This window comes from Camellia sinensis, chromosome 2 (assembly GCF_055761805.1).
Source record: "Camellia sinensis isolate YWXY chromosome 2, ASM5576180v1, whole genome shotgun sequence".
NCBI lineage: Eukaryota > Viridiplantae > Streptophyta > Magnoliopsida > Ericales > Theaceae > Camellia > Camellia sinensis.
Genome location: NC_138962.1, coordinates 59,975,649 through 59,990,203, shown reverse-complemented (window position 1 = coordinate 59,990,203; position 14,555 = coordinate 59,975,649).

The following is a 14,555-nucleotide window of genomic DNA, read 5'->3' as shown; positions in this document are numbered from 1 at the left end:
TCTCGTACCCAAGTTCCCGAGCCGAGGCAACTTTGGTGATGACAGACACGTGGCCTTAGGCACGAGTCAGGGTTTCCTAAATTTTCCCCAAAACAAAATATTTAGGTGGCGACTCTGTATCTGACAAAGCAGTTCATGTTTGGCACTTCTTTATAAAATTAGTTTTCCAAAATGATTTGCCAGATTTTGGACTCTTTGGTGATTTGTCGGTCTCAGATTGCATTTTGTGAGATTAGATTCAGAACCGTGACACGAGTCCGAACTGTAGTATCTAAGAACAAAACGAATTCGCGCCTTCGCGGCGCGGAGAGCGGAGTTCCGGGCGGTCTACACTTATAGAATTTATTTACCGAACCGAATAAATAATTAAAAGATCAAGTCGAGTGTGTGCAGGGTCGGCCTTGAGATTTAGGGGGCCTAAGGCGAATTTCGGAAATGGGGGCCCCTCTTACATTGAGAAAAAAAAAGTTCATAGATAAAACGATAAGTTACAACTTTTTTATTTGTTTATAGCCACAAAAAATTTTACTTGCACATATAATCATTAAAATTATAAACAAAACAATTTAATAAAACAAAATTAGGGCAAAAAAATTAGGAAAAAATTATTCAATTAAAACTAGGTAAAAAAATTAAGGCAAAATTATTTATTCCACTAAAATCTAATAGATAAAGAAGGTAAAAAAATAAAATAAAATTAGGGCCCATATATTGTATGTATTGTTCTTCTTGGGCCCAAACACTTCTTTTTTTTTTTTAATATATATTTTCATTTTAATAAATATGGGCCAAACTACACTTATAAATAAATATAGACTAAACCGTATATGGACCCAATGAAATATTTTGAGGCCCTTTAAATTGATCCTAAAAAGAAAAAAATAAACATTGGGCCTATAACATTTTACTAAATTTGGAGGCCCTATTTTTGGGCCAAAATTTTAGGGCCTAAGGCACAGGCCTTACTTGCCTTAGGCCAGGGCCGACCTTGAGTGTGTGACACTCTGTCCTTAAGACAGATTCGCCCCATTACGGTGCATACAGATAAATGGTGTCTATCTCACAGGATATAATGGTCTTCACAAATTTTAGTAGCACTCAAACAATTTGTACGGCGAACAAAACTTGTGTTCTATACTCTCTAAATTTTTCCTAAAATTATATGAAGATAAATATATGCAACAGAGCAAAATCTAGATAGCAAGAAAATGAATTTTTCAGACTAAAAAAGATTGCTGGAAATGGCTAGTATTTATAGGCAAACTGTGGCTACCCGAACAGGTTCAAATTCAAATGAACAGATCTGTTTTCAAACAGAACAGGTGCAAACAGTTTTTTTACAAATAATTGCTGGCATATTTGAATCTGTCTGGGTAGTTTTAATCTGTTCTGTGCAAAAACTGTATTTGTCTGGGTGCAGTAGGTTTGAAAACTGTTTGGAAAAATCGAACTAGAGGAGATAACTTTGGACAGAAAATTAAATTCAAATTTGAATTAATTTAATTTTGAAATTCAAATAATTTTTTTTTGTCTAAAAAATTAATGTTAGAACAAACTCGACCCACAACCGACACTCGCACCCGGTTCGGCCGTTTGTGTGGTGGTTTGAGCCAAGGTTTACTTTGTCCATAACTCATCCCTTCTACAAACTTGGGGTGCCCGTTGAGGCCCAACCCATGTGTTGTCACCTGGAACTTACATACATGCATTAGTTCTCTTAAGTTTCCAATATGGGATAACCATTTCAAGAAAACCCACATTTTACTTTTTCAATTTCCTATTCCACGAACCCGAAAATGACGTCAACTTCCCATTTACTCATAAATGGTTTTGACGAACTGTCTTCACCATGTGACTTGCCATGCGGTAAGGAACACGTCACCTCTTTAGACCCACCCCAAAAGATGAGTGGGACCCACTCAATTTTGGGCTCAAAGTTTGCCCAAAATAAGCCTATAAAAACCATAATTTTCCAACAATCCCCCACATGAATGGAATTTGCTGGAGAGAAAATGCAACAACATGATCTAACTACAGAGAGTACAGAAATTGGAAATATTCTACAAAGGATAGGTAGCTTTTGGCTTTGAACCTTCCCTTGTGAGACACTATCGGATTTACTAGCTAACTACTGAACATGATGTCTTGAACTGTTCAGCCATTTTTGTAAACCAAGACAATAGAACTCATACAGTATATCACCAGACACAGTTTAGTTCTCATTATCGTGTTCATTTTGGCCTTGAACAACCTGGTCTTTCATGAGTGCTCTAAAGACTTGTAGCCTTTCACAAATCTCATAGAACCGGCCCAGTTCACACTCATATAGGTGATTCTTATGAAGAGTATCCTGCTATACTCCACTAGGTATACCTAGATATAAGAATCATTAAAAGTATTACTTAACCTAAAATGCTGCAGACATCACTATTTCATCATAGAAATGGGTATGAGTTTAACTTCCTAGTGATCCTTATGAGTCATATACAACTCGGTTGTCCCTTTGAACCTAGATCTTGAGATCTCCAGTCAACTAGGTTGGGTTGCCGTTGTGGTAACTCTTCTTTAATAGGCTTAAGTCCCATTCCTCTCGATAAATTCTCAACTAACTCTCTTGCTAACCCTTTGGTTAGTGGATCCGCTATGTTGTCTTTAGACTTCACATAGTCAATGGAAATAATTCCATATGAATCAGAATTACTCTCTTGTTTTAATTCATTTATCATTTCATAAAAAGATTGCTACATGATCTTTAATACACAGTTCAGTGGGAACATAATCCTCCAAGTCAAATATGCATTGCCATCTCCTTCACTAATTTGAAGATCAAATAAATCAACAATCAAAGCAGACATTTAACCTAATATGGTGGTCGAAGGACGGGAGATTTTATATGGTGCTTCATATTTTTTCAATCTAAACAGACATTTAACTAAAATGGTGCTTCAGATTTTTTCAATTTCACTAAACATTTCAACCTAAATTGGTGGTCTCTCAATCTCAGATTTCCTTCATCTCTGGTGCTTTAGATTTTTTCAATCTAAACAGACATCTACAAATTTTTGAGGTCATGGTGCTTCAAATTTTTTCAATCTAAACAGACATCAACAATTTTTTTTTTAACCTTTAACTATGGTTCGCAGCTCCAATCGCGGCTCAAATCGCAGTCCAAATGTTCGGAGCAAGACAGAGTGAGAGAGGGAGAGCCCACCGATGTTCGTCGCCTACTTCGATTCGCCGTCGTCGGTCACAACATGCCGTCGCCGTTCACCGAAGCTGAAGAAATTCAAATTTTTTTTGTGGCTGTGTGGCTGTGTTGAGGGAAGCTTTGTGTTGGGTCGAAATGAACGAAATTCAATTTTTTTTTTTTTTATTTGAGCCGTAGATCTTCATTAAGCCACGTGGCCAAATTGTGACCCTTGACCGGAGGACCGGAGGGAGTCTTTGGCTGGAGAGGATCCGAACTCAAAGTGACCCACTCTTTGTTCTTTTTTGTGGATTGGCCAAATCGTCACTTACTGTTATACATATGACTCTGTGCTCTACCTATTGCTGATTGACTATCGCAATGTATGCAAATAGCAGGCATCGATTTTAGCCACATTGGAATATCTTCAAGGAAGTGACGAAGCCATTTTGCTTCTTCTCCAGCTTTATCTAAAGCTACGAATTCTGATTCCATAGTAGACCTAGCAATATAAGTCTGTTTGGAAGATTTCCAAAATACAGCCGCACCACCAAGAGTAAAAACATACCCACAGGCAGATTTCGAGCCTTTAGTATCCGATATCTAGTTTTCATCACAGTAGCCTTTAAGTATTACTGGATATCTAGTATAATTATCCCAATGTTATGAGTAAATCGGAGGTATCTAAGAACTCTTATAATAGCTTTCTAGTGTTCTTCTCCTAGATTACTCGTATATCTACTTAATTTACTTACTACATAGGCAATATTTGGGCGAGTGCAGTTCATCAAGTACATTAAGCTTCCAATAATTTGGGCATAATCTAATTGAGAAATACTTTTTTGTACATTCTTAGAAAGAAAAAAAATTAATGTCCACAGGTGTTCTAGCAAGATGATCATCATCTTTGCTAAATTTGTCAAGTATTTTCTCAATATAATGTGATTGTGACAAAGCATAACCTTATGATATTTTGGTAATTTTCATACCAAGTATTACATCAGCTATCCCTATGCCTTTCATGTCAAAATGTTTATTCAACATTTTCTTGGTAGTTTTAATTATGTTATTATTACTACCTATGATGAGCATATCATCTACATAAAGGCATACTATTATTTGAAATTCAAATAATAGTATTTACATGCATTTCAGAATGTTCTGACTTATGAATCAAAAATCGATATGCACTACTATTCATGACATAACCAATGAAAATACAATCAACAGTTTTAGAACCTATTTTAGTCTTTTTAGGACTATGAATAACTACTTTAGCCAAACACCCCCACATTTTTAATTATTTATAGGATAGTACTCTCCCATGCCACGATTCATAAGGTGTTTGATTCACTTTCCTTTGGGGTACTTTATTAAGTATATAATTAGCAGAAAATATTGCTTTCCCCCACAAGTTCTAAGGTAATCCAGAACTGATTAACATGTCATTCATCATTTCTTTTAAAGTCCTATTTTTCCTTTCAGCAATTCCATTTTGCTGAGGTGAGTAAGGAGCGGTGGTTTGATGAATTATTCCATGTTCTTTACAAAATTCACCAAAAGGTGATTTATATTCACCATCTCTATCACTTCTAATTTTTTTAATTTCCTTACCAAGTTGATTTTCAATTTCTTTCTTATATTGAATGAAAGTCTCCAAAGCTTCATCCTTGGTTCGAATTAAATAAATATAACTATATCTAGTATAGTCATCTATGAAAGTGATAAAATATTTTTTCCCACCTCTGGTTTGAATTGATTTAAAATCACAAATGTCATTATAAATTAATTCAAGTGGTTCCGTACTTCTTTCAATTGAATGAAAAGGAGTTTTAAATAATTTTGCTTCAACACAAATTTCACATTTATGATTTAAATCAATGTCAAATTTAGATAAACATTCCATATTAATTAATCTACGCAAAGATGCATAATTAACATGCCCTAGTCTACCATGCCATAAATTTGAAGACTCAAGCAAGTAAGAAGATGTATCTTTATTAATAACAGAGGGTACAACAGTCATTATATTCATTTTGAAAAGGCCATCAGACATGTAACCTTTCCCTACATACATCCTGTTTTTGGTAAGTACAAATTTGTCACTTTCAAAAACTAGCCTAAACCTATTTTTACTCAACAAAGATTTAGAGACTAGATTCTTGCGAATGTCTGGTACATGCAGCACATTGTTGAGAGGGAGTTCCTTTCCAGATGTCATCTTTAACATAATCTTTCCTTGTCCTTGAGGATTTGCCCATAAAAGGTTGTTCACCATTGTCCACCACAGAATAAGATGTGAACATCTTTTTGTCGGCACAGATGTAGCGAGTAGCACCAGTGTCCACCCACTATTCTTTAGGATTTCCTATAAGGTTTGCCTTGGAAACAACTGCAGAAAGATTTATGTCCTCTACACCATTGGAAATTTTGTCCACTTCATAAATCTAGCTTGATTTTCCTTTGCCTTTGCGCTTGCTAAAGCAATCTTTGGCCTGATGTCCCTCTTTGTCACAGATGTAACACTTGCCATTAAACTTATACTTCTTAGTTTCCCCTCCTTTAGAGCCTTGTGAGGAACTTTCTCCAGAAAACTTCCATTTCTTGGCTTTTGGAGCATGTTTCACCACATTTTCCTTAGACTCCATTGGATGCTTACCAGCCCGCTTCTCAGAATTGCGGTTATCCTCCTCAATCCTCAAACGCACAATCAATTCCTCTAAAGTCATTTCTTTGCGCTTGTGTTTGAGGTAGTTCTTGAATTCCTTCCAGCCTTGTGGTAATTTTTCAATTAAGGCAACAACTTGGAAGGATTCACTGAGAGACATGCCTTCAGTATGAATATTATGCAGAATGAGTTGGAGATCTTGAACTTGGCTGATCACAGTCTTAGAATCAACCATCACAAAATCCAAGAATTTGCCAACCACAAATTTCTTTGAGCCAACATCTTTTGTTTTGTACTTTATTTCCAAAGACACCCAAAGTTCCTTTGCCTTTTTGATAGGACTGTAGACATTATACAATGTGTTGTCAAGTCCGTTCAAGATGTAGTTCCGACAAAGGAAATCAGCATGTTTCCAGGCATCGATCGTAGCAACCACTTGCTGGTCAGTTTCATCCTCGTTCAGAGTAGGAGCATCCTCACGGAGAAAACGAGCCAAGTTCAGAGTTGCAAGATAGAACAACATTTTCTGTTGCCATCTTTTAAAATCAGTTTCTGAGAACTTCTCTGATTTCTCACCGTGATTAACTGGCACAGTTACAACAAGAGGAGGGGTTGACACAATTGCAGCCATCATACTCGTACTTGTTTGAACATTAGTTTGTCCAGTTTCAATAGCCATGAATTCTAAATTATAAAACAAAATTAGAATTAGAATTTATATACTACACAGAAAATTAAACCAAAACCACATGATTAAATTCTGTAAAAATAAAAGAAACAAGAATTGTAACTTTTATTTCTAATTAATTTGAAAATAAAATAAAATTTTATTTAAACAAATTATTTCCACACAGAAAATTAAATTTCTGTAACACTTCAAAAATTAAAATACTGAAAAAGAATTTTAATTAATGAAAACTTAGAATAATTTATGAAAACAAAAATTAATTTCTGACCAACTTCACAAATAAATATTCTGAATTGTTAATGACACCAGTATATTACTACTAGTTATCAAAAAAAAATAAACATTATATTACTACTATTTGTCAAACAGTATATTACTACTATTTATTTTTCCAACTAGAACATTATTTTGTAAAACCACATAAAATAATTTCTGTAAGAAGAAGAAAGAGAAAAGAAAACAAACGAAATTTTTTGTATAAATAGAATAATTCGAATCTGTCTTAAGATTGTTGGAACAATCTTCTGTGTAAAATAAATAACTTGAAACAAATCAAACAAATAAAATAAATTACTTACAGAATTTATTTACCGAACCGAATAAATAATTAAAAGATCAAGTCGAGTGTGTGACACTCTATCCTTAAGACAGATTCGCCCCGCTACGATACTTACGGATAAATGGCGTCTATCTCCCAGGATACAATGATCTTCACAAATTGTAGTAGCACTACAAACAATTTGTACGACGAACAAAACCTATGTTTTATACTCTTTAAATTTTTCCAAAAATTATATGAAGATATATATGCAATAGAGCAAAATTGGACAACAAGAAAATGAATTTCTCAAACTAAAAAGACTGTTGGATATGACTGGTATTTATAGGCAAACTGTGGTTGTCCGAATAGGTTCAATTTCAAATGAACAGATTTGTTTTCAAACAGAACAGGTGCAAACAACTTTTTTACAGATAACTGCTGGCATATTTGAATCTACCTGGGCAGTTTTAATCTGTTCTGTGCAGAAATTGTATTTGTCCGGGTGCAACAAGTTTGAAAACTATTTGGAAAAACCGGACTGAAGGAGGTAACTTTGGACAGAAAATTAAATTCAAATTTGAATTAATTTAATTTTGAAATTCAAATAAATTTTTTTTTTGGTCCGCGCTTGACTTGGGATGAACGGTGGCGGCGTGCACGCGTGTGTGATGGTTTGAGCCAAGGTTTACTTTGTCCATAACTCCTTTCTTCTACAAACTTGGGGTGCCCCTTGGCGCCCAACCCAAGGGTTGCCATCCAACCCAAGTGTTGCCACCTAAAACTTATATACACACATAAGTTCTCTTAAGTTTCCAATGTGGGATAACCATTTCAAGGAAACCCACATTTTACTTCTTTAATTTCCTATTCCACGAACCCGAAAACGACGTCAACTCCCTATTCACTCATAAATGGTTTTGACGAACTGTCTTCACTGTGTGACTTGCCATGAGGCAAGGAACATGTCACCTCTTTGACCCACCCCAAAAGACGTGTGGGACCCACTCAATTTTGGGCTCAAAGTTTACCCAAAATAAGCCTATAAAAACCATAATTTTCCAACAATGAGTGCCTTAGAATAGTCTGGATTGTACATATATGCACAATTAATTAGGTTGTCCTAATTGACTAGAATACAATGACTTCTGGAAAGTTATGGGTTTAAATTTCAACTGCACAACCAAAATTCAACTCTCACTTTCTCAGTGGATTCAAACTTTTCCCAAAAAAATACAAAAGCTAGAGATATAAGATAAATTATATTTATTTATGCTTTAGTATAGTGATGATGTTAATTGATTAGGATTAAATTTATAAAATTACGTAAAAATCATCATTATGTATAAAAAGGGACTTTGTTATTTTTATAACATGAGAAACAAAATAGTCTTCTTACCTTCAATCCCTAAAATTAGATTTCAATTCTACATCTCGTAAGATGATTTCAGTCTCATGCGACCAATGTAATTCCATTTCAAAACAAACATAATTTTGTGAACCCCACCTCAAATCCACTCAGTATTAATCCAATCCTACCCTTCATCTCTGAAAACAAACATGGCTAAAAGGCCAATGAAGATTTGTCCGGTAGTTGATTTCAACATCCTCAAATTAGTCGATAACTTCAGAATCCGTTGAGATACACACAAATTAACCCAAACACCCAATTATCAAAAACAAAACAAAATAAAATAACAGAAACGGAAGGTATTAAACAAGTTTTAAAGGTGTAATATAATAAAGTAAAATACAATACAAATTCAAATAATCATATCAAGCAACATACATCTCAAACGACGAGTAATAGATACACCAAACATTGTCAACCAATTATTTCATCAAATCAGTTGATCTGTCTCAAAGCACTTGACTGTTTGACACATTTCTCGTTCTCTATTTTTATTTTTGGAAAACATAGGCAAACTATTTTCAGAATAAAAATTAATGAAAACACGATAAGATTTTTTTAAATTGTTTTCACAAATAAAAACAATATGAAAATGTTAGATGTTTTTTGACTCTCCATTACCTTTGTTTCTAAAAACATGGAAAATGAAAACGATATACCAAAAAGGTAACCTTAACTATGCTTCTCAGCAGCCAAATCCAACACAATCAAACTGATCCATGAGAACAAAAACCATCACATCACATCACATCACATCACAAAAAATGGAACCATGCCTTTTAATTCTTTTATCGTGACGAAGAAATTAGGTATGAGATCTAATCATCTAAGGAACATGTAAATTGACAAAATTCTCAATATTGGATCAGATATCCAAAGAATAGCATAGCAGAGACCTTAACGGTTTTATTTAAACAAATAGGTAGTATCTGAAGTTCAGGAAAAAGAATTCCAAACTAGCGACGAGTTACCGAACTCTTTCTAACTGCTGCAAAATATAAATGCCTTACTACATGAGGCAAAAGAATCAGGAAATTGCCTGCTTCAGATATGTTATGAGGTCAACACGTTCCTGTGGCTTTTTCAGTCCAAGGAAAACCATCTTGGTTCCAGGGATGTACTACACAAAGACAACCATATAGACATTAGTTCACAACTTTCATTTGTTTGTCTAACGTGTACGTGGTGAGAGATCAAACAAGTTCCTTAAACATTCCAATCTACAAGTTTCATTCAATCTCAGGTAGATATAACTATGCAAATTGGGAGCTCAAATCTCACATTTGCAACAAAAAAAAAATTTGCTCATTAAGCACAATTTCTAACTTGTAACTCAACAATTAAAGTAAAATCCAATATAATGGCTAAAGGGACCATTTGGAAAATTCATGTACATTAAAGTGACAAAAATTAGACCATACACTTAAATAACAACGTGTCTAAGTAATACAAGGCATGCTACATGATGATACAGTTCGTTCCAATGAACGGGTCGGACTGATCCACGCTCCTCACGCCTATGTCTGAATGACCAAGCCCACCGGAAGACCTGCACACGAGTTCAACGGGGAACGGGGAGTCCCCCAGCGAACCCTCCGACGAGAAAGTTAGAAAGAGGAGTGGAGTATAGAGCGAGATTAGAGATAGAAAGCTTAACCTTCTTCTTGTTTTCAACGTCTGCTTATATCCTCTGGTAATCATTTCGTTGTCCCTTCCAACCTGTCACCTTTCGAAAGTCTATGCTGTAGCTTACCTTGTTCAGGGTGAGGGCACGCTGTCCCAACGGAGAGGGGTTATCGCAATAAATGCTGTAAGGGGCCTCATTAATGGCGATGTGGCATAGCAATAACTTCGCAAATCTTTGTCTGCTGATGTGGTTTGCCCTTCTCTTGCCATGTGTCTTGATGCCATTGGTTCTTATTGCTACGTGGGGTTTCAGTAGTGCTGGGCTTCATTAATTGGATTATGTATTGGGCCCTAAGTGGTGGGCTTGGGTTGTTCATAGTGGGCTGTAGCCTTTATGGGCCTACCCATGTCACTACACGAACATTACTAGCACACATTTGTTAACAGTTAACTACAAAACCAAAAGAAAGAATTGTGCTCATTTTGAGAATTGTGCTCTGTTCCCAGTAGAAGGAAAGGTGGAAATGGCATGAAAGATATATTTGGTAGATTACCATTGGGCCTTTGTTAAAGACCAAATAATGTCAAAAAGGTTAGAATTTCAATACACAATTCATATATTTCTGTACACTTTTTACATATTCGAATCAATTTTTTACACATACACCCCATTAGATGGGGTGGTTAGCATTTCCTTTTTTTGGAATTACTTTTCCCAAAAGACGATACCCTAAAAAACTAGAGTTAAAAGAAACTACAACTAAAAATGGAGAATGATCTCAAAGAGAACCTGTCCCTTTTTTTTCCTTCTCAATTTTCACTCATGTCACATGAAATTTAAAAATGAGAAGGATGAAATTCAAAAGTCAATAAAAAGATCCCACAATTTCCTAACTTCTAAGCCATCTTGTAGACAAAGATAAGAGAACGCCACCATTTTAACTACAATAAGGTCCTTTTCCCAAAAAGATACTACATTTTCACAGGATGCTCTTTTCTTCAGTGGGTTCCTCAATAGAAACACATCATCCTCTTTTTCTATCTTACAATATCACCTTGCCTGTTTTAGTATATCTTTTTGCACCTCCATAATTTTATAATTAAAAATTTGAAAGCCATCATAATCTTCTACAACTTATTCAACAAAATCTCCATCAAGAATATTCTCTATTTACTACCCCAAAAAAGTACTTAATATAACTAACAATTTTTCATTAAATTATTCTCCCCCATTGGTACACAAACAACCGAGTTATCTCCAATATCTTCATAACAGGTCGCCATCACCTCCCGAGCAGTCGTTACCTGGAATGATGAAATTTGTCTAAAAAGAAATTGGCACTTCAAAAACACACTGGGAAGACCAACACTTCAGAAGTACAATTTCTCTTCCAGGTTATACTATGTTAGGCAAACATTTTAAAAAAATAAGGCCACCTTCCAAGTACATGCACAGTTTTCGCATACAACAAAAATCACACCAAATCAGAACTGTATGGGCCTATTTGACTGGGCGGATTATAGCATAGGATCTATGTTACTTATTATGCATATGACCCAATAGAAGAAGGTGTTCTACATCTTCCCTACCTTACAATAAAAATACCCCAAATAATTGAGAAAGAATTTGTGATATGGCAAGGTAAAGATGCAGTCTAAATTTAAATGCATGCAAAACAAAGGTCCTATGAACTGAAGTTGGATCATTCAAGTTCCGAGCTCCACATCAGTGATAAATAATAAAGAATTCCAGGCCTGGTGAAATTAGAAATGCACCAAGCCACCAACAACAATGCATATGAATATTACACAGAGGGAATAAAGTGAAAATTGTTTTTATATACTTTTATTTGCTATTACATCCACAAACAACTAAAAATAATGAAAACTAACAAAAATAATACAACATGGAGAAATAACTCAATCTATAAGTTAAACTTTACTCAATATGAAAACTACAATTTTATCAGTCATAAATCATTACATTAGAGTTGTTTGTCTTCATCAACATCAAAAATTATGTGTGATCCACTTGCACAAGTAGAAAAAGACTGGTTTTTCAATAATCATTTCAATTTTAAAATAGTAATTTCAACCATCATACACTAATTTAAAATGACAATTCAACAATTTCAACAATCAAACACTAGTTCAAGCAGCATAACCAAGAATGTAAGAAATAGAGGTTATGGTGTCCCAAGACTACAAATTTCTCATAAAGGGTGATGCTATAGTACATTTAGATGTATCATACATTTGAACTTATATAATTTTATATCATAACAAATACTATATTAGTCATAACCAGTATCATATTAACTCATAACTTAATTATATTCGGTTATTCATTTATATCCTATTATCTCATAACCAGGTCATAACTAAATTATTTAAATAATTTAACTCTTAACTGGCAATCGGTGTAGCCGGTTAGCAAGAGGGGAAAAAATTGAATCAGTCGTGGTAGAGAAGTTTGGCCCTCTTGTTGGCTCTTCTTCCTCTTCTCTTCCGCTATAGGCGAAGCTTCCGAGGACCACCAGCCTCATCGGCGATCTGGGCTTCAGCCATATCGACGTCTTCTTCATAAGCTCTCACTCTTTGGACGTCTCCACCATAGGTTTGTGAGCAAAGACCTAGTCATCGTCTTTTCCCTTCCCTTCCAGTCGAATCGATTTTTTTTGAGAACTCTTTTCCGTAGTTCAGGTTTGTTGCTAACTCTAAGCTTCATTTAAATGTGCCATTGGTGCTTTGATTTCAAAACCCTAACCCTTATTGAATATCTGTTATTATTATTTTTTTATCAGTCAAAATTAATATCTATAGCCATCCAAGATAGTTGTGCCATTGGGGCTTTGATTTCAAAACCTTAACCCTAAAGAATGAATATCTGATATTTGTTCTCATTCAAAATTAACATCGGTTCTCATTTATATTCACATTTCAAGTTGTGTCGGTGCGTGGTTTCTATGCTGTTCTTTTTTTTTTTTTTTTTTTTTTTTTTTTTTTTAATTTCATTTATGTGTAAATTATGCACACCACCTGTTTGCTAATATGCCTCTGAAAATAGAAAATAGAAAATAGAAAATATGTTGGTGTTTCAACCATGAATAAAGAGGCATTCTAACTACCAGCCACCAAAATTAACTGCAAATCATCTTCCTTGGCACAAGTTAAATAACACAATGATTTTTATGTTCAAAACAGACAAGTGAAAACAAATTTTGTATTATTCCATGATGTGGTTCATTGAAGAAAGGATTATTTAATTACATAGCTGGAAGTAATACCACATCTACCATAAGATGTTTCATTTCCTCAAGTGGATTCAATTAGAAAAAATGTAAAACATTCATTCTACTGGTAATTCCAATACCTTGTGTAGTGTAGGGCCTTATTTTGACAAATTAATATGGCAGATAGACCGCTTGCAAAACATAGATAAATCCCCATCAATCAAAGCTCTTTCAAACAGAATTTCATGCCAATTAACAAAATGAAACTGGGACCAAATTAACAGAATTTCAAGAGGCGAAGGCATACTAAGACGGGTAGTTTAGAGGCCAAATTGGTTGAAGATGGTAAGGTTACTGCAGGTTCAGTCAGTCAACTCTCGGGTAAGGTTCATTCATTTCTTCGAAAAGTCCAATCCTCTGTCCCCATGCTTGATGTCTATGTATTTATGGATGTGTTCGTAAACGATTTATTCTTTATGCTTTGATTTTAATTTTGATATATTAATTCTATTTTAGAATTTTGCTTATTATAAATTTTAAGATTTAGGAATGCAGCAAAAGTATGTTGAATTGGAGTGAAGGAGAATTTGGGTGAAAGCATATATATGTTAAGTTTTCATTAGGTAGTTATTTGAATAAAGGAAATGGCTCTTCCTACTTAACTTGCATTTTTGGAAACTCTATTAGTTACAAGGAAGTTTTTTTTTTTTTTTTTGTTTCTTCTTTTCAATGGCAAAGTAACAGCTTGATAAACATGTAGTTGAAAAAATATCATTTTTCCCTAAAAGAATATTGTTCTTTTTTAATTGCTTTACTTTTCATATGATGTAAATTGTTATTATATTGTCTCTTTTGTGTTTTTGTTCTTGGTTTTCTTGTCCTATATTATTTCAGATGGTTAAGATGTGAAATAATTTTCTCTTGTTTTCTTCAGTACATTTGAGGAGTTCATTATTTTCATCGGTGAGACCATATTCACCTTCATCTTTGTGTCAGTTTTTATTCTTTTGTGACCCAAAAATTTATTGGGATTGAAATGTTTAGGGATTAGAAATTATATTTTGAAGAATATGAAAATAGCAGTAACAAGAATTCTTAGGACTAACTCAGGAATGCATCAGAAGTTAGGAATATTGTTTCTTCATTACATTTGTGAGTTTATCTTAATTTTTTGAGCATATACCATCCAGTCGAATAACTGATT